Source organism: Cucumis melo, chromosome 5 (genome assembly GCF_025177605.1).
Source record: "Cucumis melo cultivar AY chromosome 5, USDA_Cmelo_AY_1.0, whole genome shotgun sequence".
Lineage (NCBI taxonomy): Eukaryota > Viridiplantae > Streptophyta > Magnoliopsida > Cucurbitales > Cucurbitaceae > Cucumis > Cucumis melo.
The window spans coordinates 15,043,596-15,070,249 of NC_066861.1; the positions used below are offsets into that span (position 1 = coordinate 15,043,596).

At 38.6% G+C, this 26,654-nt stretch overlaps 3 long non-coding RNA genes across 4 annotated transcripts; 1 reads left to right on the forward strand and 2 right to left on the reverse strand.

Moving 5' to 3' along the window:
* The first annotated feature begins 2,172 nt into the window (after positions 1–2,172).
* Positions 2,173–6,991, forward strand: LOC107990540 (uncharacterized). Of its 2 annotated transcripts, none has more exons than XR_007821048.1 (4): positions 2,173–2,365; positions 2,524–2,623; positions 6,573–6,645; positions 6,832–6,991. It is a non-coding gene; the product is annotated as an uncharacterized LOC107990540 (long non-coding RNA). The 2 variants fall into 2 exon arrangements; XR_007821047.1 differs by having other exon boundaries at positions 6,576–6,645.
* A 556-nt stretch (positions 6,992–7,547) lies between these two features.
* On the reverse strand, positions 7,548–8,634 carry LOC127149448 (uncharacterized). Its single transcript, XR_007821051.1, has 3 exons — positions 8,487–8,634; positions 8,350–8,413; positions 7,548–7,741 (listed from the first exon to the last, which is right to left on the reverse strand). It is a non-coding gene; the product is annotated as an uncharacterized LOC127149448 (long non-coding RNA).
* Positions 8,635–14,726: 6,092 nt separating this feature from the next.
* LOC127149447 (uncharacterized) lies at positions 14,727–15,889 on the reverse strand. Its single transcript, XR_007821050.1, has 3 exons — positions 15,666–15,889; positions 15,529–15,592; positions 14,727–14,920 (listed from the first exon to the last, which is right to left on the reverse strand). It is a non-coding gene; the product is annotated as an uncharacterized LOC127149447 (long non-coding RNA).
* Between the last annotated feature and the right edge of the window lie 10,765 nt (positions 15,890–26,654).

Sequence of the window (26,654 nt, forward strand, 5' to 3'; positions counted from 1 at the left end):
AAATGCCCCGTCAACAACTCGCATAATATATTTATTTTTTTCAATTCTATCGTTTAATTTGGTTACATAATCGTTTAGATTTGATTACAGGACGTTTAGATTTGGTCGTTTAGATTTGACTACACGATCGTTTAGATTTTGCTACCCCAAATCTAAATGATTTTTTTTTTCAAAATTTATTACACGATCATTTATTTTTTCAAGATTATTTGGTGCACAATCGTTTAGATTTGTCTAAGCGATTGTTTTTAATTCTTTTGGTATACGATCGTTTATCAATCGTTTATTTTTTTTACATGATCGTTTATATTTGGCTACTTCAATCTAAACGATTTTTTTCAAGACTGATCTTTATACACAATCTTTTAGATTTTGTTACCCTAATCTAAACGACGTAAAAAAAGAGGAGGAAAAGAAAAAAATCGATTGAAGAAAATCGCAGCAAAAAAAAAGAAAAAGAAGAAAGTCGAAAGAAAGAAATCAGATTTTGTTACCTAAATCTAAATGACGTAAAAAAAAGTGGAAAAGAAGAAAGACAATAGAAAGAAATCGCGGCAAAAAAAAAAAGAAGTGGAAAGGAAGAAAGACGATAGAAAAAAATCGCAGCGGATAAGAGAATAAAGACGAAAGGGCAAACCTAAAATATTTAAAATGTGGCTAACTGCTTTATTACCTGAACCGTAAATATTTTAATAATTTGTTATATTTATAAAAATTTACCATCTATCAAACTATTAACTTCATGTTCATATACTTGTGAACTATTAGAAAATATCTCATATTATGATTATTATTATAATTCGTATAACAATAATATAATAATTAATAACAAGGTAAATTATCAAAAATAGAACATTTGACAAAATATTTACATTTCATAGAAAAATCAAATGTAATTAATTTTCTCTTGTACTGATTTTGTTCTATGGAATGTAAATAGTTTATCAATTTTTTATATTTTTTGAAAAAACCTCGTAACAATGAACTATTAAACATAAATTATATGCTTAATGAGATAATAAATTATATGCATGTAAGTTTATGGTTTATTTTGTTTTATTTTCTACTTTTAATTTTGAGTTCATAACTTAACACTTAGGATGTAGAATCAAATACTGGAATTCCAGTCCGCACCCATCCAAGAATGTTCTTAACCACTCTTCGGGGACAAGATATGCGAGATCATTTTTGGTAGACGACCGAGCTACTCAAAAGGCCTTTGTTTTGGCCCCAAGCCTAAGTCGCAGAAGGGTAGTTGCAGTTCATCGAGTACATCAACTTAAGAAATGCACGAGAGGGAGATGATGCAATCCTGGATTAGAGAACTTGGAGAAGGACAACGACTTATGCTTAAAAAACAAAGAAGAATTGTCGGAGATGCATGCCCGAGAAATGGAAGAAATGAAGAAGATGGTTGAGGAAATGACTTAGGCAAATAGAGGACCCTAAATTTACGGTACGTATTTTTGAAAAGTTTAGTTGTATTTTATTCATGATTAAGAAATTAATTTCAAAAGATTATTGGGTCTGACTATCATATAATTATGGTAGCATTAGTTTAAACTTAGCTTTTGAATTATGATAATCTCTATTTTCTGGTTATCCTGTAGTTATGGTAGTCTTTATTTAAACTTAGCTTTAGTGAAAGCTGCGAGATTAAGTAGCTTAATAGATGTAGTTTGCTCATGGGGTGAGCGTTGGGGGGGGGGGGGTGTTAAACATTTATCAAGTCTGGTTACGTAAGGTGGCATGCCGAATTGAGTATATGTGTAAATTGAGTCTATTTTGTTGGTTACATTTGTAGAAAGAGTGAAATTTGAGAGATTTGGTACTTGGGGGTTGTCGTTTGATTATTGTTTGTTTCTAAGTTTTGGTTTTTGGCATATCCATGCATTTTGATTTCTTTGAAGTTTCTTTCATTTTTGGCATATCCATGCATGACAATTGTAGGTGTGGACTTGTTGGAAAATGGTGTGTAGCAGCTGACACGTGTATGATCAAATATTGGCCACGTTTTGAATGTAAAATTGGTAAAGTAGCTTTACCTATTATTTTTCTTTACGTTTTCTTCCTCCTCTTCTCTTTCTTACTTTACTTTTCTCTTCTTTGTTTCTTCTTTCTTCGTACTGCGTTCGTGAAGAGTTTGTTGAAAACAAATTTCAAGCTTCCTTCTTCTTTCTTTTCTTCTGTATATATGTTGATTTTATTTTGAAGAAGTTTTTGTGATTGTGAGATTATGAAGATGGAGCAAGGAGAAGAAGAATCAACATAAGGGATTTTAAAGTGGTTCGGTTTTAACAAACTTACATCCACTATGCATGGGGGCAAGATCTTTATTTTCTGCACTTTGATCTTCATAGATATGGTATTTATAAGGATTTCTCTTAGATTCTAGTTTATGAAGTAGTTAGTTTGTTCTAACAAATTTTTAACCTTTTATTTAAGTTTTTCACAAATCTCCACCTTAAAAGACATATAGATTAAAAAATTTGTGAAGATCTTAAGTCCCATTTGTTGTTGCAGTCACTCCTTTTCGGGTTCCAAAAACCCGATTGTTTGAAGGCATTTGAGAAACTTCGTTCGAGTGACTACCTTTGTCAACATATCAGTTGCATTCTCACTGGTATGAACTTTAAGCACTTCCACTTCTTGTTTTTCAATATGTTCTCTGATGAAGTGAAATTTAATATCTATGTCCTTTGTTCTACTGTGATATGAATGGTACTTTTATTATCACAAAAATCTATAAAGGTTTTATGTGATAATAAAAGTACCATATCACAGAAAACCTTTATAGATTTTTGTGATATGCCAAAGTCCTTTAGGAGTCCTTTTAACCAAATAGCTTCTTTGATAGCTTTTGAAAGAGCTATATATTTAGCTTCCGTAGATGATAGGGCCACCACTAGTTGTAGATAAGCTTTCCAGCTTAGGAGATTACCTCCAATTAGGAAACAGTATCCTGTTAGTGACCTCTTGTCCAAATCCCCCGCATAGTCGAGTCTACAAAACTATAGAGCTCAAACAAATCTTTAGCACATAATTTATACATTAATTGAGCATTCATAGATCCCTTTAGGTACCTAAGTACTCATTTGGCTGCTTCCCAATGCCTTTTACCTAGGTTAGCCATGTACCTACTTATTAAACTAGATGAATAAGATAGATCTGGTCCAGTGGAAATTATTAGGTATATTATACTGCCTACCACTTGTGAGTAGGGTATGTTTGCCATATATTTAATATGGTTTTGATCTTCTGGATTTGGACAATTTGTAGCTGATAGTTTAAAGTATTGTGCTAGAGGAATAACTACTTGCTTAGCATCTAACATACTGAATCTTTTAAGTACCTTATAGCAGTAGTTACTTTGATCTATAGTAAGAATTCTCTTTGTTCTTTCTCTAGAGATGTCAATGCCTATAATTCTTTTTTATTCTCCAAGTTCCTTCATGTCAAATTCTTCCTTCAATGTTGTCTTTACTCTTTTAATATCAATTTTAGATTTTCCTGCAAGCAACATATCATCTACATACAAGAGTAAATAGACCTTAGAAGAATAGGAACCTGAATTTATAAATGCACAACTATCATAGAAACTTTTGCGAAAACTAAGTTTAGAGATAAAATCATCAAACCTTTTATATCAGCACCTTGGTGATTGTTTTAAACCATAAATGGACCTTTTAAGATGACATACCTGGTCTTCTTTACTTTTTTCAATGTATCCTTGTGGTTGGTTCATGTAGATTTCTTCTATCAAATCGCCATGTAAGAATGTTGTTTTAATATCAAGTTGTTCAAGTTCTAAATCTTCTTGAACAACTAATGAAAGAAGCATTCGAATGGAGGTTTGCTTAACCACTGGTGAGAAGGTAAAGCCTTTGGCAACAAGCCTAGCTTTATATCTAGGAGGTTGAAAACTGGGGACTCCTTTTAGTTTATAGATCCATTTGTAAGATATGGTTTTATGATCTCTAGGTAGTTTCACCAAAGTCCAAGTATTATTAATAGAGAGGGATTCCATTTCTTATTCATGGTATTTATCCAATGTCTAGCATTAGGACAGCTTACTGCCTCATCAAATGTTTTCGGTTCATCATCATTTAGATGATCCACATCATTTAGAGCAAAGTTTACATAATCAGCCTCACTGTATCTAGAAGGAGGGATTATAGTCCTTCTTTGTCTATCTCTTACCAATGAATAATGTGATAAGTCTTCTTCTTCTTGAGAAACTTCTTCTGGAATAAGTAGAATAGAGCTACTTGACTCTAATTCTTCCTCAGTGGTACTATGAAGTTTATTTGATTCATAGTTTGGTGGGTGCTCTACCTCAATCTTATTAGGTTTATAATCATAATCAAAAGTTTCATTAGATTTATCAAACATAAACATAATATCTTTCTTAAAAACCACATCTCTACTAGTTATACACCTTTTTTCTATAGGATGCCACATTCTAAAACCTTTAACACCTTCTGTAAATCTTAGGAACATACATTTTATTGCTCTAGGTTTTAATTTTCCTTGACTTTGATGGACAAACCCTGTACAACTAAAATTTCTAAGGTTTTGTAAATTTGGAGGGTGTTTAGACCATTTTTCTTCAGGTGTTAGGAAGTTTGTAGAGTGATGAGGGCACCTATTAAAAGTATAAATAGTATAGGAAGCAGTTTCTGCCAAAAATTTTCTGGGATTAAATCATTTGACATTTGACATCTAACCCTTTCTATTATTGTTCTATTTAATCTTTCAGCAACACCATTTTGTTGGGGGTATATCTAACAGTCCTATGTCTCTTTATTCCATGTTCTTTACAAAAATTATTGAACTCCTCACAACAAAATTTTAAACCATTATCAGTTCTTAAGCATTTAATCTGTTTAGAAGTATGTTTTTCTATCGTGATTTTCCATTCTTTAAACTTTTCTAGAGTTTGGTCTTTAGTTTTTAAGAAGTAAACCCAACTTTTTCTAGAATAATCATCAGTAAAGGTTAGAAAATACCTGGAATTGTTTAAAGATGGTGTTTGTGAGGGTCCCCATAGGTCGGAATGGATGTACTCTAGGATGTCTTTGGTGTTGTGTTCAGCCTTTTGAAAATTTTGCCTTGTGGACTTACTAATTACACAGTGCTCACAGAAAGAGAGTTTTTCAGCTACTTCTTTAGGAATAATACCATGTTCTGAAAATATTTTCAATCCCTTTCTACTTATATGGGAAAGTCTCTTATGCCACAAATCTCCTTCAGTTAGTTTATCATTAGAGACAATTAATGCAGCATGATTCATGGACACTTCTTTGATAAGAAAGAGTCCATTTATTTTTGTACCAACAAGAACAATCTTGGAGTTTCTAATAATTATTTCAAACTTTCTAGCAGAGCGTCTGTATTCGCAGCCTATAGAGTTTAGCATACCAAGAGAAATTAAATTTCTTTTCAAGGATGGAACATGTCTTCCATTCCTAAGAAGTGTTGTTGTCTCATCTTTGAATATAAGTGTAACAGAACCAATACCTATAATTTTGCAAGCATTGTCATTTCCCATGTATACTAGGCCTCCATCCCAAGCTTTGTATGTTGTAAACCAACCCTTTAATGGTGTCATATGAAATGAACACCCTGAATCAAGAACCCAGTCATGAGTTTCTTTATTACCTTCTGTTTTCATTGAATTTTTTGAGATGGTTAAGGCATCTGAATACATAAATGGAGTTTGATCTACTACTGATGCTTCTGCCTTTGGTTTTTCTTGCTGGCTTTTCCTTTTGTTTCTTTTGATTTTTCTTTTTCTTTAGAAAGAAATAGTCTTGTCTTAGATGTTCCTTTTTGTGGCAAAAGGTGCATTCAACCTTTGATTTATACTTCTGATTTTTGTTTTCTTCAAAATGGTTTTTGCTTTTACCTTTTGAAAATAAACCTTCATCATTTAATTGATCTTTCTTCTGTGAATTTAACTCTAATTCTCTAGTTTTTATTGCTGATATGACATCATCTGTGCTGATTTTCATCCTTCCATATTTTTGAGTCATTTTTACTTCTTTGTATGCTTCTGAAAGTGAATTAAGTAGAATAAACGATTCATTTTCATCACCAATCTTGTCCCCCAATTCTCTGAAATCTGAAGACAATTTCTTGAATTCTCCCCAAGATTTTCTGTCAAAGATTTATTGCAATCAATCTTGAAGGTAAAGAACCTCTCTCTCACGTATGCACAGTTTGGTAAGTCTTTGGACTAATAAAGTTCTTCCTATTTCTTCCACATTCCATAAGCTGTTTCTTCACCAATGACCTCCCTAAGAACATTGTCACTTAGGTTTAAAACTACGGCATCATAGGCTGCATTTTCCATAGTTTCTTTTTCTTCTTGAGTCATTGTTTTAGGTAGCTTTTATGGATTCGTGAGAGCTTTCAATGCCTTTTGTTGGCCAACAATGGCTTTGATCTTTGCTTTCCATAAGGTAAAATCTCCCTTACCATCGAACTTCTCAATATCATATCTTGTGACTGCCATTTTGAGTTTCTTTGAATCAAGAATCTGAATCTTAGAGCTTTCTTGATTTTCTTAGCAGGCTCTGATACCAATTTGTAGCAGCTGACACGTGTATGATCAAATATTGGCCACGTTTTGAATGTAAATTGGTAAAGCAGCTTTACCTATTCATTTTCTTTACGTTTTCTTCCTCCTCTTCTCTTTCTTACTTTACTTTTCTCTTCTTTGTTACTCATTTCTTCTTACTATGTTCGTAAAGGGTTTGCTGAAAAAAATAATCTCAAGCTTCCTTCTTCTTTCTTTTCTTCTGTGTATATGCTAATTTTATTTTGAAGAAGTTTTTATGATTGTGAGATTATGAAGATGAAGATGAAGCAAGGAGAAGAAGAATCAACACAAGAGATTTTAAAGTGGTTTGGTTTTAACAAACCTACATCCACTATGCATGGGAGCAAGATCTTTATTTTTTGCACTTTGATCTTCATAGATACAAGGTATTTATAAGGATTTCTCTTAGATTCTAGTTTATGAAGTAGTTAGTTTGTTCTAACAAATTTTTAAAGCTAAATTTCTTTTACACATTAAGCTTTTATTTAAGTTTTTCACGTAGCGTTGGCCAATGACAAATGATGTTCTTTTTTTCTTTTCTATGTAGTTGTTTCAAACAAAAAATATGTAATTGTTAAAATTGAATAGAAAGACACTTTTTTTTTTTTAATTATGTTTTAATTTTATGAATTAAGATTTTATTTTTCTATTTGTTCTTTTTGTTCTATTTGAAAAGTTTATGGAATTTAAAATCAAGTTGGAACTCAAAAGCATAGCGGAGGAAATTTTTCTTTAGCATAATAATTGGAAAAAGAAAAGAAAAAAAAAATGATCTCCCGACCCAATACGGCATCGGGCGTTGTGCATCTGTAACGACCCAACTCCTTATACTGAATCGAAGTCATTACCAAATATAGAACAAGTGGTTTAAGTCATAAAAAAAAAATTTCAAAACGCATACGGTTTAAGAAATTTTATTTATAAAATTTAAACAAGGTAGTCATGCAAAAATGTAAAAGCGTTCTGAAATCCTACTCGGGCCCTATCTACATAAAAGATGGTAGGTGATGAAAAGTACTCAAATTCAAATGCGAAAATCTGAAATAAGAATAAGCGGAAGCGGTAGTCCCTATGGCCCTCCATGGTCTCACTTCGGGTCGCTCGCCAGCTTGCCCTTGCCCTTGCCCCGTCCTCTACCTGAAAACATAAAACGAAGAGAGTGAGTATAAAAATACTCAGTAAGGGACCCACTACTAGTCCCACTAGGTGCCTGTTAACTTCCTGTTAGAGTCCTGGTAACTGGTACCCAATCTCTGGCACGTTCCCGAACACGTGCAATCATGCGCTCCCGTAGGAACGTAACTCTGGTCTTCGGTGCCCCGGGGGACACCTAGGACAGTCGGGATGCGAGGACCCCGTCGAGTCACTCGAGTCATATCTATATCCATGCTAGACTGGCGTCCCGTCGGACCACACAGTCCTCAATAGGTGGTGATCCCGAAGGACACCCATGCAGGTACGACTCTAACAGATCAAGCTAACAGGTACCCTAAGTGCAGTATACATACACATGGCATCAGCATATAACATATCATATAAATCATCTCTGCCCTCTCCGTCTCGACATTCGTCGTATAGCTATAACAGCTCTCGCCACACATAACAGGCTATAGTATAACCATACCGTCATTTACATCATACTAACATTGATTTTAGGCATCGTACCGTCCAATCCTCAACATGCAAAATTGGAGTATACATCATCTCATATTTCTAAGCATGGAGCTAGTAGTAGAATCTCTTACCTGGAGATTTACTTGACGAGTCCTAACCGCGAGGCAGTACGCTTTCCAAGCGACGAGGTCCTAACTGTTTAATATGCCAAAATTCGTAATTAGGTCGCCCACGATTAACGGTTCAAAACTCATTCGAAATGACTTACCCTAGAAGGAGATTGCAGTGCTCAAGCCCCTACTGAAGAAATCCCCCGCTGCAGCAGTTACTTGGTCCAAGACGTCCCTTAAGGAAAAATGATCTAATTTAATTCCAAATTAAATTAACTAGTGCCCAAAATATTGAATCTTACTGGATAATGCCAAAATAATTGATTTAATTACCAAAAATTAGGTGGAAGGAGCCAAATTAGTCCTGGCGGCTCGGCTGGAAGAGGACAGGGACCGGCTCGGCTTGGCGCAGGCGCGGCTCGGCTCGGCACAGGGATTACGCGTGCGGCTCGGCTTGCAGCAGGAGGGAGACGCGGCTCGGCTACGCAGAAGCGCGGCGCGGCGCGGCTTGTGGTGCAGACCGGCGCGGCTCGTGGCGTGGGATGGGCGCGCGCGGGCTCGGCTTACGACTCGGAGCGGGCGTGCGCGAGCGTGGAGCGGGTTCGGTTTCGGGCGAGCGGGCGCGGGTCGGTTTCGGGCGAGCGGGCGCGGATCGGTTTCGGGTTCGGGCGTCGGCCGAAACGTGGGTTCGGCTTCGACGGCTGGAGGCGCGCGGCTGACGATCGTCAACTGCTGCTGCTCGGCGACTCGGCAGGACGCGGCTTCACGCGATGGCTGGCGGCTGCGCACGATCCGGCTGAGCTGCTCGACGACGCAGCAGAACGCGGCTTCATGCGACGGCTGGCGGCTGCGAACGACTCGGCTGAGCTGCTCGACGACGCAGCAGAACGAGGCTTCACGCGACGGCTGGCGGCTGCAACGATCCGGCTGAGCTGACGAACAGAAGGAGGAGGGCTTGGCGGCTCGGGTACGCGGCGGCGGCGGCGGCGGCGGCGTGCGGCGGCTAGGTTTTCCAAAAAAAATTCCTTTTTTTTTTTTTTTTTTTCTTTCTCTCCCTCTTTACGCACGAGTCCCAAGGCCCTTTTATATAAAAAATGACTCTTTTCTTTCCTTTTAAAAACCCAAAACAACCCCTCTCTCTCTCTCTCCAAATCTCACCAAAACAACCAATTTTTGTTTAATATGGGCTTCCCTAATTATTTCCAACAAAATAAAATTAAAATAATAAGATAAATAAATAAATGGAAAAATGATTCTTATTATCCTAAACAAATGAGGATTCCCAACTTTAATTACTCAAGAAAATCCAAATGGTAAGGTTCTTCCAATAAATCTAAAATTTCCATAACCCCACTTAACATTAATGACAATGGACAAAACCCAAAAGAGATATCGAATTGTTGGGCGTTACAATCTTCCCTCCTAAAAAAACTTTCGTCCTCGAAAGTTCTAATCCTCGAACAGCTCGGGGTACTGGGCTCTCATATCCTCTTCTTTCTCCCACGTGGCCTCTTCCACTCCATGGTTCTGCCAAAGGATTCTGACCAGTGGAATTTCTCGACTGCGAAGCTTCTTGACCTCCCTTGCCAAGACCTCGACAGGCTGCTCCTCGTAGCTCAAGTTCTCGCTAATCTGCAGTGGTTCGAAGTCCACCACATGTGTTGGGTCTGCGACATATTTCCTCAGCATGGAGATATGGAACACGTCGTGCACTGCAGCAAAAGATGGGGGTAGCGCCAAGCGGTAAGCCACGGGGCCAATCCGCTCCAATATCTCGAACGGCCCTACGAAGCGTGGACTCAGCTTCCCCTTCTTCGCGAACCTCAGAACACCCTTCATGGGTGCAACCTTCAGAAAGACCATATCTCCCACTTCAAACTCGAGGTCCTTACGTCGTACATCAGCGTAACTCTTCTGTCTGCTCTGGGCTGTCAGCATACGAGCTCGGATCTTCTGTATGGCTGCGTTGGTCGTCTGCACTAACTCGGGGCCTAGCATCCTCTACTCTCCAACCTCGCCCCAGCAGACAGGGGATCTACAGCACTTGCCATACAGAGCCTCGAACGGTGCCATACCGATGGTAGCCTGGTAGCTGTTGTTGTAGGCAAACTCCATCAGATGCAGATGGGAGTCCCAACTTCCTGAAAACTCTAGTACGCAGGCTCGCAGCATGTCTTCCAAAATCTGGTTCAGCCTCTCTGTCTGACCGTCAGTCTGAGGGTGGAATGCCGTGCTGAAGTCCAACCTCGTACCTAGTGCAAGTTGAAGTCCTTTCCAGAACTTCGATGTGAAACGGGCGTCTCTGTCTGAAATGATGGATACGGGTACTCCATGTAGTCTCACAATCTCTGTCATATATAGCTGCCCCCACTTACTGGCAGTGTAAGTGGATTTCCCTGGCACGAAATGGGCCGACTTCGTGAGTCTGTCGACCACAACCCAGATCACCGTGTAGCCCCTTAGGGTCTTGGGCAGTCCCGTAATAAAATCCATCGACACACTCTCCCACTTCCACCCTGGCACACTCAAGGGTTGCAACAACCCTGCTGGATGCTGCCTAGGTGCCTTCACCTGCTGGCACACCAAGCATCTACTGACAAAGTCTGCCACATCCCTCTTCATGCCCCTCCACCAATAGACACTCCTTAAGTCCTGGTACATCTTCGTACTCCCAGGGTGCATGGTAAACGGGGAACTGTGGGCCTCAGTCAAAAGCTCCGTCTTAACTGCGCTGTCTTCCGGCACACACAGGCGTCCCTCAAACATAAGGCCATCGTCAGAGGATATGGAGAAGTCTTCACCTTGCTCTGTCTCTACCACACGACGCTTCTCTGCCAAGTAAGGGTCATTCAGCTGAGCAGCAATGATCTTTTGCCTCAAGGTTGGCTGAACTGCCAACTGAGCCAACTGTGCGGTAACCTCACCTACTGAGACTGCAATCTCGGCTCTCTCAAAATCCCTGAGTAAGGGGGTCTGCTTGGTGATTAGCGCTGCTGAATGTGCCACTTTCCTACTCAGCGCGTCAGCCACTACATTTGCTTTGCCTGGGTGGTATAGGATCTCGCAGTCGTAGTCTTTCACCAACTCGAGCCACCTCCTCTGCCTCATGTTCAACTCCTTCTGAGTGAAGAAGTACTTCAGGCTCTTATGGTCGGTGTAAATCTGAATCTTCTCACCGTACAGATAGTGCCTCCATATCTTCAGTGCAAAGACTACAGCTGCCAACTCCAAGTCATGGGTAGGGTAGTTCTGCTCATGGATCTTCAACTGGCGGGAGGCATAAGCAACCACCTTACCTTGCTGCATCAGGACACAGCCCGGTCCCTTCTTGGAGGCGTCACTATAGATTACAAAGTTTCCCGAACCATCGGGCACTGTCAGGACCGGTGCAGTCACTAGCTTCTGTTTGAGCTCCTGAAAGCTCCTCTCGCAGGCTGGGCTCCAGACAAAAGGGGTTCCCTTTCTGGTCAACTGGGTCAACGGGCTGGCTATACGTGAGAAGTCTTCCACGAACCTCCTGTAGTAACCTGCCAAGCCCAGAAAACTTCGAATTTCACTAACCGTGGACGGTCGAGTCCAGTTGGTCACCGCTTCAATCTTTGCGGGATCTACTGAAACTCCCTCACTGGAAACCACGTGGCCAAGAAACGTCACCTTCCTTAACCAGAATTCACACTTGGAGAACTTGGCATACAACTTGTTGGCTCGAAGGGTCTCCAAAACCTGGTGTAAGTGCTCCTCGTGCTCAGCCTCAGTTTTTGAGTAAATGAGGATGTCGTCAATGAAGACTATGACGAACGAGTCTAGGAAGTCCTTAAACACCCTGTTCATCAAATCCATGAATACTGCAGGAGCGTTAGTCAAGCCGAAAGACATCACAACGAATTCGTAATGTCCGTACCTCGATCGAAAGGCCGTCTTGGGAATGTCACCGTCCCTAATCCTCAACTGGTGACAGCCTGATCGCAGGTCGATCTTGGAAAAGACAGTGGCTCCCTGCAACTGATCGAACAGGTCGTCAATCCTGGGCAAGGGGTAGCGGTTTTTGACTGTCACCTTGTTCAGCTCTCGGTAGTCAATACAAAGGCGCATCGACCCATCCTTCTTCTTCACGAACAATACTGGGGCTCCCCAAGGCGACACACTGGGCCGGATGAAGCCTTTGTCCAGCAACTCCTGTAACTGGACCTTCAACTCCTTTAGCTCGGCTGGAGCCATTCGGTAAGGGGCCCTCGAGATAGGGGCAGTGCCCGGCTCTAACTCGATGGCGAAGTCTACTTCTCTGGGAGGCGGAAGTCCTGGGAGTTCGTCTGGGAAAACGTCGGGGTACTCCCTCACCACTGGTTCAGACGATAGGGAAACTTCTGGCTCTCTAATATCCACTACGCTTGCCAAGATGCCCCAAGTTCCCTGGCTGAGCAGTTTACTAGCCTTCATGGCTGAGATGATCTTGGGTATACATACCATGCCTGCCCCCCTGAACTTGAAGTTAGCCTCGGAGGGAGGGTTAAAGACAACTTCCTTGCCAAAACAGTCTATATTTGCATGGTTGGCTGACAGCCAATCCATGCCTAGTATCACATCAAAATCCTGCATGTCTAACACTAGCAAGGTCACGTCTAACATACGATTCGCTATCTCTACCCGACATGCCTTTATCTGTTCTTTGGACAACAGGACCTCCCCAGATGGAGTAGAAACCGACAAAACACTACCCAAAGGCTCTACCTCCAAACCCACATGCTGAACGAAAACGGAGGATATAAACGAGTGGGATGACCCAGAGTCAAATAGCACAAAAGCATAATGCCCCAAAATTGGGAGCGTACCTGTCACCACTGTGCCAGCTCGCTCGGCCTCCTGCCGGGTGGTGGCGAAAACTCTCCCCTGTTGGGGAGCAGAAGGCTGGGGCGGTGTCGTCTCAAAGGGTTTCCGAGGACACACATCAGCAGTGTGCCCCGGCTGTCTACATCTGAAGCAGACTCCACTTCCAGCTAAGCAACGACCTCCGTGGACTCTCCCGCAGGTAGTACAAGCGGGTAGCTCTCTCAGAGTCCTCCCGGCTGCTGCAAGCTCCCGTCGGTGTCTCTGGAAGACACCTCCTGACCTTAGTGTTCGCTGCGGTGCTACGTCAGGCTGCGTCTCCACCTTTCTCTTCTATCCCAAGGCTGACCCTCTGCCGGCAGCCTTAGACGGATCGGCTCTCTCAGGCAGGCTCAAATCCAGTGCTATACGTAGTGCATCAGCATGCGTGGCTGGGCGGAGGGCTCTGACAATGCCCTGAAGGTCTAGCCTGAGTCCTCTAACGAATTTCTCCGTCCTGGCAGCCTCATCCCTTACCATATCGGGAGCAAAGCGGGACAGCATATCGAACTCGGCGTCGTACTGCTCCACCGTCATGTCGCCTTGCTCCAAGTTTAGGAACTCTTGCAGCTTGGCGTGCTTCACATTTGCAGAGAAGAACTTAGCATAGAAGTTCTCCTTGAACTGCTCCCAAGTTATTTTGCTGACATCGCCCCCCAGCATTCTCTCAGCGGTCTCCCACCAGGCGGTGCCCCTGTCCTCCAAGAAGAAGACTGCACACTGCACCTTCTGGTCTTCTGGGCACTTCATGTACCGGAAAATAGTCTCTATGGACGTCAACCACATTTGGGCCTTTGTGGGGTTGTCCATGGATCCGTCAAAGGTCTTGGGATTATACTTCCTGAAATCCCGTAAGTGTTTCGCCTCGGCCGACAGTTGAACTGGTACTGGTTGAGCTTCCTCAGGGGCTGGAGGAGCGACGGCCTGAGCCTGAACAGGGGCGGCCTGGGCCTGAGCAGGGGCGGCCTGGTTCTGCTGGGCGGCAAGGAAGGGCGCCAAAGCAGCTTGCAGCATGTCTTGATAACGCTGCTCCATCGCGGCGAGATCCGCCTGGGTGACCGGTGCGTTTGGGTCGACTGCCGGTGCAACAGGTGGCGCCTCCGGCTGGCCACGACCGGCTCCTCTGCCTCCCCTACCACCTCCTCGGCGTGCACCCCTACGTGGCGGCATTCTCCCTAAAATTCACCAACAAACTTTTCACCACAAGAACTTAACACCCTATATCTAGGTCTTAGACTATTCAGGCAAAATTGTAATCTTAACATTAGCAAGGCTTTAGACATACCTGGCGAGTGCCGAAGGACCGTATAGCCATAGGGTGAAGTAAAACCAAAACAAAAAAAATGACTTACATCGTAGGTCAGTCTACAGAACCTAAAACACTGTGCTCTGATACCAACTGTAACGACCCAACTCCGTATACTGAATCGAAGTCATTACCAAATATAGAACAAGTGGTTTAAGTCATAAAAAAAAAATTTCAAAACGCATACGGTTTAAGAAATTTTATTTATAAAATTTAAACAAGGTAGTCATGCAAAAATGTAAAAGCGTTCTGAAATCCTACTCGGGCCCTATCTACATAAAAGATGGTAGGTGATGAAAAGTACTCAAATTCAAATGCGAAAATCTGAAATAAGAATAAGCGGAAGCGGTAGTCCCTATGGCCCTCCATGGTCTCACTTCGGGTCGCTCGCCAGCTTGCCCTTGCCCTTGCCCCGTCCTCTACCTGAAAACATAAAACGAAGAGAGTGAGTATAAAAATACTCAGTAAGGGACCCACTACTAGTCCCACTAGGTGCCTGTTAACTTCCTGTTAGAGTCCTGGTAACTGGTACCCAATCTCTGGCACGTTCCCGAACACGTGCAATCATGCGCTCCCGTAGGAACGTAACTCTGGTCTTCGGTGCCCCGGGGGACACCTAGGACAGTCAGGATGCGAGGACCCCGTCGAGTCACTCGAGTCATATCTATATCCATGCTAGACTGGCGTCCCGTCGGACCACACAGTCCTCAATAGGTGGTGATCCCGAAGGACACCCATGCAGGTACGACTCTAACAGATCAAGCTAACAGGTACCCTAAGTGCAGTATACATACACATGGCATCAGCACATAACATATCATATAAATCATCTCTGCCCTCTCCGTCTCGACATTCGTCGTATAGCTATAACAGCTCTCGCCACACATAACAGGCTATAGTATAACCATACCGTCATTTACATCATACTAACATTGATTTTAGGCATCGTACCGTCCAATCCTCAACATGCAAAATTGGAGTATACATCATCTCATATTTCTAAGCATGGAGCTAGTAGTAGAATCTCTTACCTGGAGATTTACTTGACGAGTCCTAACCGCGAGGCAGTACGCTTTCCAAGCGACGAGGTCCTAACTGTTTAATATGCCAAAATTCGTAATTAGGTCGCCCATGATTAACGGTTCAAAACTCATTCGAAATGACTTACCCTAGAAGGAGATTGCAGTGCTCAAGCCCCTACTGAAGAAATCCCCCGCTGCAGCAGTTACTTGGTCCAAGACGTCCCTTAAGGAAAAATGATCTAATTTAATTCCAAATTAAATTAACTAGTGCCCAAAATATTGAATCTTACTGGATAATGCCAAAATAATTGATTTAATTACCAAAAATTAGGTGGAAGGAGCCAAATTAGTCCTGGCGGCTCGGCTGGAAGAGGACAGGGACCGGCTCGTCTTGGCGCAGGCGCGGCTCGGCTCGGCACAGGGATTACGCGTGCGGCTCGGCTTGCAGCAGGAGGGAGACGCGGCTCGGCTACGCAGAAGCGCGGCGCGGCGCGGCTTGTGGTGCAGACCGGCGCGGCTCGTGGCGTGGGATGGGCGCGCGCGGGCTCGGCTTACGACTCGGAGCGGGCGTGCGCGAGCGTGGAGCGGGTTCGGTTTCGGGCGAGCGGGCGCGGGTCGGTTTCGGGCGAGCGGGCGCGGATCGGTTTCGGGTTCGGGCGTCGGCCGAAACGTGGGTTCGGCTTCGACGGCTGGAGGCGCGCGGCTGACGATCGTCAACTGCTGCTGCTCGGCGACTCGGCAGGACGCGGCTTCACGCGATGGCTGGCGGCTGCGCACGATCCGGCTGAGCTGCTCGACGACGCAGCAGAATGCGGCTTCATGCGACGGCTGGCGGCTGCGAACGACTCGGCTGAGCTGCTCGACGACGCAGCAGAACGAGGCTTCACGCGACGGCTGGCGGCTGCAACGATCCGGCTGAGCTGACGAACAGAAGGAGGAGGGCTTGGCGGCTCGGGTACGCGGCGGCGGCGGCGGCGGCGGCGTGCGGCGGCTAGGGTTTCCAAAAAAAATTCCTTTTTTTTTTTTTTTTTTTTCTTTCTCTCCCTCTTTACGCACGAGTCCCAAGGCCCTTTTATATAAAAAATGACTCTTTTCTTTCCTTTTAAAAACCCAAAACAACCCCTCTCTCTCTCTCTCCAAATCTCACCAAAACAACCAATTTTTGTTTAATATGGGCTTCCCTAATTATTTCCAACAAAATAAAATTAAAATAATAAGATAAATAAATAAATGGAAAAATGATTCTTATTATCCTAAACAAATGAGGATTCCCAACTTTAATTACTCAAGAAAATCCAAATGGTAAGGTTCTTCCAATAAATCTAAAATTTCCATAACCCCACTTAACATTAATGACAATGGACAAAACCCAAAAGAGATATCGAATTGTTGGGCGTTACAGCATCATTTCCGACGTTTAAGGAAAAACATCAGGAAAAGGTCTCCCGATGTCGCCTTGGGAAAGGGTTACTTCCGACGCCGGATAAGGGACGTCAAGAGAACCTTACTACTGACGTGACCTACCCCGACGTCAAGAGTAACCCTTTTCCGACGTTGGTCTGCTTCGACGTCTGAAATTTGTCTCCCAACAGACTCTCCAGCGTCAGGAGACACTTTCCTGACGTACGTTGGACCATATTCCGACGCAATGATGCATCGGGAAAGATGCTATTTCTTGTAGTGAAACTATAAAACTTGTTACACCCAATGTTATAAGAATTCTAAGAGAAAAAAAAATCATAAAAATAAAGCAAAAATAGAACACATATCTTGGTAACCTAGTTTGGTGCAATAGTATGACCTAGTTTGGTGAAAAAAGATATTTCAAATAATATGAAGTCAAACAATTACGATGTTATACTTGGTTTACATAAATTAGACTCCCCTAAGTGTGAGAATAATCTCTTCACAAGTTAAATACAACAATTTAATATTATATAGAAAACCACCTAAGATGTACAAATTATAAGAACTTCACAATCACATGGGTTAACACAGGTACAAAAATCTTCAAAGGGGCAACTTGAAAAAGGGAACCATGTTCAAGTATTATGAGAAAAGAAGAAAAATAATATATCTCAATACTTAAACAAATAAGCACCCACGTTGAGAAGGAAAGAAATCTTCAACAAATAAACACCAAGAGTTATTTTATCCAGATAAGAAAAATATATTTGACAGAAGCAACAATATAATCTGTGGAACATCTTTCTCTCTACAACAGCAGCGATAACATCCTTGAACAAAATATTACCGACACCAAATTCTATCACAATTTTTGTATGTTAAGATTAAATTTTTCCAAATTTAAAACTACATATAACTAAATTATTACCCATTAAAATTTGAAAACATAATTGTTATAAAATAGAAAGTGAGTGATTAAATTGCTACCGACCAAGGTTAAGAGACTTCCACTTTCATAAAAATTTAGAGACTATTCAAGATTTTAAATCTAAAAGATAATTGTTGATAGAGAATTTGATAACTAATAATAGATATCAAAATTATAAATCAATCTAACCTAAATATAGTAGATGGACTAAAATATTTATAAAATAGAGTAATTTTAGTTAATAAATAACTGTGTAATTTAAAATTTTATTATATTTTAAATATATAATATATCTGATTTTGTCATCTAAAATAATTTGTATTATTATTATTATAATATTACAATTAAAAAGTAAGAAATATGTCCAAGAGGATGATAAAATTTGTAGAAAGATGAGTGAAAAGTCCGAGGGAAGAGGTTGGAAGTTGACAACTGGAAATATGGGAACTTTGACTACAGACTGATTTGATAGCAGCCCACGTGGTGTCTGCTGCGAAATCATAAACAGACAATTTGTGGTTGTTAGTAAATTTAAAATAAGGGTAATGCATGTCCTTTTCTTTCCTTTGTATGAAACATAATTTTGTCTTCTCTCTTCTGCGCTGGACCACTCACCGCAATGTTAGATTATGGGTGAGTTTGGATTGATTAGTAAATTGTTTAATTTTTAAAATAATTTATTTTAAAATAAATTAAGGTGTTTGGGTTTGATTTAAAATTATTTTAAAAAAATGAAATTATAAAATAAATTATTCTAAAAAAACACATTCAACCAAATTTTAGAATAAATGTTTATTTAGTGTTTATCGAGCAATCTTTATCAAATATTTATTTTTCTTCTTTTACTTTTTATTCTTTTTACTACTTATTTTTCACTCCGTCATTCCTTTTTTTTAATATTTTGAATATTTTTTAATGTGTGTTCGTATACATAAAAATATAGGAATTTACAAATGTTTTTCTCCCAATCAAATCTACTTCACCTTAACATTTGTAAAAGAAATCATGAGGACCTCAATGAAGAACATGATCGTTCGATTTGTGAAACGAAGGTGAATGAAGAATGTGATCAAATTGAACATCTTCTTGTCTAGTTGATATTACGTTATCTAGGAAAAATTATTTATCTTATTTATATTTTGTTGTTGGAAATCAATTATTTTTCTTTATGGTTATGTATTTACATTTCAAGATATTTGTGTTTTTAAAATTGAATTGTCCAAAAACATTAATACAAAAAAATTGAAATTAATGTTTAGTTTCAAGTAACTAAAAAATTAATAATTTCAAGATAACATGCGATTAATTATAAAATATATTTCTGAAAAAAAGATTCAGAATGTGTATATTTATTTATGAAATTAATTCATAATGTTTACTAGTTTTTTATGATCATTTGATCTAAGCATAAATATTGTTAATATAAGACAAATCTGTTGAGTTTTGTTGAACTATCTTCTGCAAGAGGGCTTCAACTTTATTTCTACAGCTGTTAAAGAAATAATCAAATCAGTTACAAACTAATTTTGTTACAACAGAAAGTTATCTTCAACAAATTAACAAATTAAAGTCTTGTAATCTTGAGAAGAAAAACTACAGAATAAATACAAGGAGCTGTAGTGTGAAAATATTCAATTTTTGTCTTGAATCTATTTGTAAGAAAGAATATTGAATAAAAGGATTCTTACCTTTGAAGAGTGGATGTAGGCTAAGAGCTGAACCACTATAAAACACCATCTTGTTCACTTTTCTCATCCCTTCATCTTCAATCAAGAAACCCCTTTTGAAACCCTATTTTCTGTAACGCCCCAAAAATTTAGATAATTTTGGAGTCAGTTATCTTAATTTTGTTTATCTAGATTTAATTTATTGGGCGTTATTTTGAATTCATTTAATGAGAATTATTTGATTTAAGTGGGAATTAAAATTAATTAAATATTTCTTGGATGAATATTTAATTAATTAGAGGTTTTGACACGTGGTGTTTGTTGAGTTTTTATTAAATGGTAGGTTAAGAGGATTAAGTAAAGTTGTGGATTTTAGTGTTGTTGAAGTTGAATTTAATTAAATAATTATGGACGTTATTTAATTAAACCGTAGGGTGGAAAGTTTGTTGGAGATTTGATAATTATATGTATACGTGGAAATATATATATAATTATTATGTTAAAGGAAAAGATAATTATATTTGTTGAAATATAATTATTTAAGGAAAAGATAGTTGTATTTTGGAGAAAGGATATTTATTAAAGGAGAAAAAGTAAAATAATTATATTTTGGGAAAATATAATTATTTGTAAAAGGATAATTAATTACTTTGGAGAAGATAAATAATAATTAATTATTGTGGAAGATAATTAATTATTTTGGAGAAAGATAAATAATAATTAATTATTGTAGAAGATAATTAATTATTTTGGAGGAAGATAAATAATAATTAATTATTGTGGGAAATAATTAATTATTCTGTAGAAAGATAAATCTTGATTATGGAGTGGAGTTGCTATGGTTGGGTTAAGATAATTCATGTTGAAAGTTATATACATATAATTATTATGTTAAAGGAAAAGATATTTATATTTGTTAAAATATAACTATTTAAGGAAAAGGTAATTGTATTTTGGAGAAAAGATATTTGGTAAGGGAGAAAAAGTAAAATAATTATATTTTGGGAAAATATAATTATTTGTAAAAGGATAATTATTTTGGAGAAAAATAAATAATAATTAATTATTGTGGAAGATAAATAATAATTATTTTTGGAGAAAGATAAATAATAATTAATTATTGTGGAAGATAATTAATAATTATTTTTGGAGAAAGATAAATAATAATTAATTATTGTGGAAGATAATTAATTATTTTTGGAAAAGATAAACAATAATTAATTATTGTGGAAGATAATTAATTGTTTTGAAGAAAGATAAATAATAATTAGTTATTGTGGAAGATAATTAATTATTATGTAGGAAGATAAATATTGTTTATGGAGTGAAGTTGTTATGGTTGAGTTAAGATAATTCATGTTGGAAGTTATAAGTGATTTATTGGAAAAGATTTGATTGATTAAATTAATTGAGGACTTAAGTTAATTTGAGATTTTGGAGGGAAAAGTTAGTTTTGGTGGAATTGTAATTAATTGAGTATATATATATGGATATATATATTTAATTAATAATTTGGAAAAGTGTAGTTGAATATATTATGGAATATAATTATATTTATTTGGAAAAGAAAATAATTCATGAAGAGAGAGATGATTGATTTTGATTGGACGAAAAAGATATATATTTATAAGAGAGAATAATGGTTTAAATAAATATATATTTATGGTAGATTTTGGTGAGAGAAAAATAATAATAATAAAGAAGTATTATTATTATTACTAATGGTTATAAATGCCTAAGATTAAGGCATTGATTTAGGAAAGATAATGGGAATAAAGATATATGTATATTTTTTTGTATTATATATATATATATATATCCTAAAAGGAAAAGGAAATAATAATAATAAATATTATTGTTATTATTTGGGTCTATAAATAGCATTGGAATGCTTAAGTTAGAAAGTAAAAGGAAAAAAAAAAAGGTTCTTCATCTTCTTCTCTAAGATAACCCTCCGTTGTCGCAGCCGCCTCATTAGTTGAAGTTAAGATTGGTCTCTTTGGAAGCTTGAGGATTTAAAGTGATGAATTTTTCATCAAGGATAAGAGGATTTTCCAACCTCCATCTGAGTAACCTTGGTAAGCCAATAAAATTAAATTAATATTTTATTAATTTAATTTTGGATCTATTTGAGGTTTCTTTAAAGGTTCAATTGGCTAAACTTTTTAAGATCTAAATCTTGGATTTTTCCCAATCAAGGTTGAATTGGTTTCAACCCCAATTTTTAGAAAGTTAATTAATTTGGGAGGATTTTTGGATGTTAGCCAATTGCTAATTTCATTAATTAAGATACTAAGTTTTCCTTTTATGATTAGGATCAAGTTAATTGGAGAATTTTACTGTCAACTAGGGAGTACCTTTGTTTGGCTAAAATCTCTAGGTAAGAGATTCTCCTACTAGACCTTTGAACTGAATTCAAGAGACCGCATGTAATTATGATTATGCATTGATGGTAGCTAAAATGCATAATTTGATGATAATGGTTATACTGAGATTATGATGATAGTTGATGTTGATGATGATGACTGAGATTATTATGTTGATGATTGATGATGATGACTGATGTTATGTTAATGACCGGTAGTATGTTGTTGATGACTGTTGATGATTGTTAATGCATGATATATTAATCACATGATTAAGGACGTTAAGATTAATACTCATGCCATGTTATGATGTTATGTTATGCTACATGCTATGGATAGGGTGTTCTGTTAACTTTGTCTATTAGAGTCGTACCTGCATGGGTGTCCTTCGGGATCACCACCTATTTAGGACTGTGTGGTCCGACGGGACGCCAGTCTAGCATGGATATAGATATGATTCGAGTGATTCGACGGGGTCCTCGCATCCCGATTGTCTTAGTGTTACCCCCGGGTTCACTACAGACCAGCATGTCCTAGGTGCTCCCTCGGGACACCGAAGACCAGATTTTCGTTCCTACGGGAGCGCATGTTGCACGTGTTCGGGAACGTGCCAGAGATTGGGTACCATTTTCAGGACTCTAATGGGAAGTTAACAGACACCTAGCGGGACTAGTAGTAGGTCCCTTACTGAGTATATGTTTATACTCACTCTTTCTATGTCTAACATTTCAGGCGAAGGTAAAGGTAGAGGAAAGCTGGCGAGCGACAAAGAAGGATCCGTGACATGCCATATGGGGACTCAGTTTTGCTTCCGCGTTCATGTTTCAGTGTTTTAATATTTCGTTTTTAATGAAAATTTATTCTTCCCTCGTTTCAAAAAGTGTCTCTTGTCATTGTTTCCCTTTTAGTAACGACCTCAGCTTAGTATAAAGAGTTGGGTCGTTACATTTTCTTTCCCCTTTCTCTCTCGATGAACATGCACAAAAGAAGGAAAACAATGAATAAAGGGAAATTTGACAGCTTGCAAGGAGTATAAAGGAGAGAGAAAACTAAAGGGTAAAAAGGTAACTTTCTTATCCTTTCACAAGTCTCAAGATAACTTTTACATCAAAGAGAAATTTTCTTTTCCAAGAACTGGTATCAGAGCATAAGAAGGAAAGAAAGAAAATGACTACTACGAAGTTTGAAATTGAAAAATTTGATGGGAATGGAGACTTTACCTTGTGGACAAAAAGAATTACTGCAATCTTGGGTTCACAAAAGGCCTTGAAAGCTTTAGAAGACCCTAAAGAACTCCCTGCAACCTTGACCAAATCAGAAAGAGAAACATTGGAAGAGGTAGCTTACAGTACACTTATTATGAATATTACTGATAATGTGCTGAGACAGGTAATTGAAGAAACCACTGCTTTTGCTACTTGGGAGAAATTGAAGTCGCTATATGAAAAGAAAGATCTACCAAATAAGATGTTCATAAGGGAGAAGTTATTTTCATTTAAAATGAACCAGAACAAAAATCTTGATGAAAATTTAGATGAGTTCAAGAAACTTACCAATGCCCTTAATCAAACTGGGGAGAAATTGGGGGCAGAAAGTGAAGCTGCTATTCTCATTAATTCGATCCACGACACCTACAAAGAAGTAAAGACAGGCCTGAAGTATGGTAGAGAGACAATCACAGTGAACTCAGTGATTACAACACTTAAAAGCAAGGAACTGGAATTAAAGACAGAAAACAAGACTTCAAATGCAGCAGAGTCCCTATTCTCAAAAGGAAAAAAATCTTTCAGAAAAAAACAGCCACAAAAATCGAAGATCAAGTAGAGATAAACCAACACTGAAATGTTTCATATGTCACGAAGAAGGACATTTAAAAGAAATTGTCCTGACAGAGGAAAGAACTTCAGAAGAGATGAAAACAGAAGATATAGACCTTATGGTAGAGAAGACTTCAATCGAGACAAAAATTATCAAAGAGAAGATCGAAGAAGAGGAAGAGAACATGGACGTGATCACAGGCCTGTTGGTAATGAAGCTTTTGAATACACTGAGGTGTTAGCAGCCACCAATAAAAAGGCCATGGAAATTGAAACTGAGGAGGAAGACTCGGTTTTAGACTTAGGATGTACCTATCATATGACCTCTAAGAAAAACTGGTTTGTTGACTACAAATCACAAGAGGGAGATTCAGTTTACATAGGAAATAATCAAGACTGTGAGATTATTGGTGTAGGCTCAGTGCTATTGAAGCTATCTAGCAACAGGGAGGTTCTCCTTAAAGGGGTATGACATGTTCCAAAACTAAAGAGAAACCTTATCTCTTTAGGTATGCTTGATGACCTAGGGTGCTTCATTTATATTGAAAGAGACTTCATGAAGGTGGAAAGACAAGGTAGAGTAATTCTTAATTCAAGAAAGGTGGAAGGCTTGTATACTGTAAAAAATGTGATCAAACCAAAGTATGCTATAATTTCAGAAACTGAGAAAGGAAATGAATTAGAACTATGGCATCGAAGACTTTCACATATTAGTGAAAAAGGGCTTACTGAACTACAAAAACAAGGGCTGATTCAAACTAGAGGAGTAAAAAGACTTGGCTTCTGTGAACACTGCATCTTTGGCAAGTCAAAGAGGCTGAAATTCTCTAAAGGAGAACATCACTCAAAAGCCACCTTAGACTATGTACATGGTGATCTTTGGGGACCAGCTAGAACTCATTCTTGGGGTGGATCAAGGTACTTTTTATCTCTTATAGATGATTTTTCAAGAAAAGTATGGACTTATCCTTTAAAATCTAAAGATCAAGCTTTTGAATGTTTTAAAAATTGGAAAGTTAAAGTAGAAACTCAAACTGAAAGGAAGATTAAATTCTTAAAAATTGGCTTGTAGCCTATGTAATGAGTTTGGTATATCAAGGCACAGAACAGTTGCTTACACCCCTAAAAAAAATGGAGTTGCTGAGAGGATGAATAGAACGTTGATGGAAAGAGTGAGATGTATGATTTCAGAGGCAAAAATCTCCAAAACTTTCTGGGCTGAAGCTTTAGCTACTGCCACCTATACAGTGAATAGAAGCCCATGATGGTGTTGAAGACTCCTAAAGAAAGATGGATTGGAGCTACCCCTAAGCTCTCTAATCTAAAACATTTTGGGTGTACAACATATGTCTACATCAAACAAAGCAAGATTGAACCTAGAGCTCTTAAATGTATGTTTATTGGCTACCCTGATGGTGTCAAAGGCTACAAGCTCTGGGATTTTTCCAAAGAAAGAAGCCTAATAAGCAGGGATGTTGTTTTCAAGGAGAATGAAATCTATATGGAATCTATCAAAGTAATACCAGCTGAAAAGAATTTGAATGAACCTTCTACAAGCCACCAAGTAGAGATTCATTCAAATTTGAAAAACTTAAACCCTAGCAGCAGTGATCAACTTCCAATAGAAGCTCTTCCTAGCTTTTATTCTCAAGAAGAAGAGGAAGAAGAAAATGCAGAAGACTTGACAAATTATAGCTTAACAAGAGATAGATGGAGAAGAACCATTAGACCTCCTTCTAGATTTGCAAGAGCAGATTGCATAGCTAACTCCTCTATAGAAACTATAGAAGATGAGCCTGCAGTTATGAAGATGCTCTATACAGTAAACACAGCAATCAGTGGAAAAAAGTCATAAATGATGAACTTAATTCACTCTACAAGAATGATACTTGGGAATTAGTAGAAAAGCCACATGGAAAAAGTATCATTCCTTGTAAATGGGTCTTCAAGAAGAAGATGATTGGTGATTTGAATGACAAGGTAAAATTTAAGGCAAGACTAGTAGCTAAAGGCTTCAAGCAAAAGGAGGGTGTAGACTATAATGAGATTTTTCCCCCTGTTGTAAAGCACACTTTTATAAGAATCCTACTAGCTATTGTAGCATGTGAAAATCTTGAGCTAGAACAGCTAGATGTTACTACTGCTTTCCTACATGGAAGCTTAGAGGAAGAAATCTTCATGGAACAGCCTAAGGGTTTTTGAAGTAAAAGGCAAAAAGGAGCTGGTGTGTAAACTAAATAGGTCTTTATATGGCCTAAAACAGTCTCCAAGGTGTTGGTACAAACGTTTTGATGACTATATCAGCCTGATAGGATTTATTAGAAGTCTATATGACCCATGTGTCTACTACAAGAAGCTCACTGAAGGTGATTACATCTATCTTTTACTCTATGTTGATGATATGTTACTAGCAGGGTGAGATCCAACCAAGTTAAAAGAGATTAAAGCTCAACTCAGTGCTGAATTTGATATGAAGGACCTAGGAGCAGCTAAGAAAATCCTAGGAATTGAAATCTTGAGAGATAGAAATAACAATGAGTTATCTCTGACTCAAAAGACCTACACCAACAAGGTACCTTGTAGATTCAACATGGCTAACTCAAAGGTAGTTTCTACACCTTTAGCTCAACACATTAAAATATCAGCAAGAGATTCACCTAAAGATCCAACTGATAGACAAGCAATGAGCTATGTACCGTACTCTAATGCTACAGGCAGCCTAATGTATCTAATGGTCTGTACTAGGCCAGATCTAGCTCACAGTTCAAGTCTTGTCAGCCGATATATGGGAAACCCAGGTAAGATTCATTGGGAGGCAACTAAATGGGTTTTCAGGTACCTAGTTGGAACTGAAAATAGAGGATTGCTTTATAAACCTCCTAAAGATTCTAAACTACGAGTTAGAGGCTTTGTGGATGCGGATTTTGCTGGAGACTCCTGATAAAAGAAG